At 34.9% G+C, this 3,242-nt stretch overlaps 1 pseudogene; it reads left to right on the top strand.

Annotated features, from left to right (window-relative positions):
- Nucleotides 1–683: 683 nt before the first annotated feature.
- Nucleotides 684–2,756, top strand: LOC107895931 (beta-fructofuranosidase, insoluble isoenzyme 1-like; annotated as a pseudogene).
- The last annotated feature ends 486 nt before the right edge of the window (nucleotides 2,757–3,242 follow it).

Below are 3,242 nucleotides of genomic sequence, written 5' to 3'. Positions count from 1 at the left end.
TAGATAAAATTTTTCTCTTTTAGGTTAACCAAATGAAAGGAGTTGAAATTCCTTTTCTTTGTTTTCCTTTCCTCTATAAATTTTAAATATCCAGATAAAAAATAAATATATCAACCAAATAAGAAATAAATATATTCGTCCTTTCCTTGGAAAAGGGTTGTATTCCTTTTTCAATAGTTTTATGCCACGTCAGCATTTTTATCTAAAATTTCAGTATTTTCATCTTTAAGAAAAATCTATAGATTCTGAATAAAATTATTGATGTGGCATAAAACTATTAGTAAGGGATAATATTCATGATTCATACAATCATTTCTTTACTTTCCTTTCCTTTTCTTTCCTTTCCTTTAGTATTATTTATCTGTAATAGATTTTCAGCAAATAACATTTGAAATATATAGACGTAAATACATTTTCAATACATCAAATATATATTAAAAATGAATTTAGACACCATCAATTCTATCATGCTGTTATGTTTTTTTTTTTTTGGATATATGTTGAGTTAGCATCACTGACTTCTGGTTTCTTTCTTTGCTTTGGTTCTTTCTCGTTGGGGGCGTTCAAAAAACTGAAAATTTCCAAGGGTAGATCCAAATGGTGAGTAATATTAGTCCAGTTTCCTGTAATTGAGCTAAAGTAATTTATTCTCACAATTCATGTGTTTATATGATACAGCCCCCATGTGTTTTAAGGGATCCTACCATTTGTTTTACCAATACAATCCCAAAGGGTCAGTGTGGGGCAACATAGTTTGGGCCCATTCTATCTCAATGGATTTGGTGAATTGGGAAGCCCTTGAACCAGCAATCTTTCCTTCAGAACCCTTTGACATAAAGGGCACTTGGTCAGGTTCAGCCACCGTTTACCCTGACGGTAATCCAGTAATTTACTACACAGGGGCAGACGCCAAGGGACAGCAGGTTCAAAACTACGCCATACCGGCAGATATAACAGATAAGAACCTACGTAAATGGGTAAAGCCTAAGGAAGGGAACCCAATGGTGGTTGCTGATAAAGAAATCAATTGCAGTGCCTTTCGTGACCCTACAAACTGCTTGGCAAGCGAATGGGTATTGGAATATATTGGTAGGAAGTAGAAAACGCAGTACAGGGGTGGCCTATTTGTTCAAGAGCAAGGATAAAAAGACATGGACCAAAACGGCTCGTCCTTTGCACGAGGTCCCTAACACAGGCATGTGGGAATGTCCAGATTTTTTCCCTGTTTCAACATCCCATGAAAAGGGATTGGATTTTTCTGAACTAGGGAAGGATGTGAAACATGTTCTGAAAGTGAGCTTAGATGTTACAAGATTTGAGTATTACACAATTGGCACCTATTTCCCAGACCAAGATAAATATGTTCCCGACAAGGGCCAAGTTGATGGGTGGGATGGACTTAAATTAGATTATGGAAATTTTTATGCATCCAAGACATTCTATGACCCTGTGAAGTTCAGGAGGGTTGTATGGGGTTGGGCTAATGAGTCGGATTCTAAGGAAGAAGATGTTAAAAAAGGATGGGCTGGAATTATGGTACTATCGTCATTATTTTATATGTTTTAGGTGCTATAGTTATCAACTTAATATAAACTTTATGCCTTTTTTTTTTTAATGATTCTTATTATCTCAGCCGATTTCAAGAACAGTGAGGCTTGATCCCAGTGGAAAGCAATTGTTGGTATGGCCTATTGATGACGTTGAAACTCTTAAGGGAAACAAGGTCCAGATGAGTAATCAACAGCTTGAAATTGGAAAGCCTATCAAAATCAGTGGAATAACTGGAAATCAGGTCTGGTCCCTAAAAGAAACTATGACAAACATAAATTGATTGAATGAAATGGAATGAGTATCCTGTTTTATATCTCCTTGGATCTTTTTTGCAGGCTGATGTTGAAGTCACCTTCTCAATACCAAACTTAGAGAAAGCAGAGCCATTTGATCCTAGCTGGAAAGATCCTCGAGACCTTTGTTACAAAAAGAAATCTAGAGTCCAGGGTGCCATCGGTCCATTCGGTCTGTTGGCATTCGCTACAGAAAAGCTAGAAGAATTCTCTCCAGTTTTCTTCAGGATATTCAAAGCTCAAAACAACAAACATGTTGTTCTCATGTGCTCTGATGCAGAACCGTTAGTCAACCTTATTCCTCCATTATATATATACATAACACACACTATCTCAGACCTCATACTTTTTTTATTTGCTTTCGTTGTTGCAGTTCCACTGTGATGACTAATGTTTACAAACCAATGTTTGGTGGGTTTGTAGATGTTGATTTGTCTGATAGAAAGCTTTCACTTAGGAGTTTGGTATATATGAAAAAGCCTTTCACTATATTTTTCGTTTTTATTTAGTGATAAGGTATCATGCTAAGTCATGCATCAAATACTATATTTGTTTTGGCAGATTGATAACTCGGTGGTGGAGAGTTTTGCGGCGGGAGGCAAAACGTGCATCACATCCAGGGTATATCCAACGCTAGCAGTATTTCAAGATGCTCAAGTGTTTGCATTCAACAACGGAACTGAACCTATTACTCTAGAACACGCAAGTGCTTGGAGCATGGAAAGCCCTCGGAAAATGAACAACTGAACAACTTCTCTCATTCAAACAACACGTTACACTTCACTAGTTTGTAACAACGTGGGAGTTAACGGTACAGAATAAGTTGTAGCGGTAATTTTATCATTATTAGGATCTTTTGTGCTAATTCTATCAAACTTTTCGCAATTTCTCTCTTTTTCCAACCCCCATTAAAATTTTCTCACGAATTTTATTAACTAATTTTTTGGATAAATTGAAAATTAAAATTAAGGGCTAAAAAATTAAATATTAATTTTAAATTATAAAATCTATTTGGAATGTTCCTTAAAAGTTAAAAGGCATTTCACTCCAAAAGTTGCATCTTCTTTCAACTTTGTATTTATTATGGGTTTTTTTCCAATTTGTCATTATATTAGTACTTTTTTTTGTAATAATGTTAATTTTTTTGATCACACGATAATCTAAAATTTGTAATAAATCATGATTTATTATCCTTACCAAAACATTATTATTATTCTCGCCCTTCGTTGGAATAGTCATTACATTCATTTTAAAAATGTCATCACAAAGATAACCATTTACCGACATTATAAGGCTCAAGCAAATAAGAAGAAGAGGCAACATTATTATTCTCATCCTTCGTTACAATGGTAATTACATTCATTTTGAAAATGTCCTCATAAAGATACGCCGATAACC

This window comes from Gossypium hirsutum, chromosome A09 (genome assembly GCF_007990345.1).
Source record: "Gossypium hirsutum isolate 1008001.06 chromosome A09, Gossypium_hirsutum_v2.1, whole genome shotgun sequence".
In the NCBI taxonomy this organism is placed as follows: Eukaryota; Viridiplantae; Streptophyta; class Magnoliopsida; order Malvales; family Malvaceae; genus Gossypium; species Gossypium hirsutum.
The sequence above is the reverse complement of the archived record's forward strand: the minus strand, read 5'-3'. Positions and strand labels throughout refer to the sequence as shown.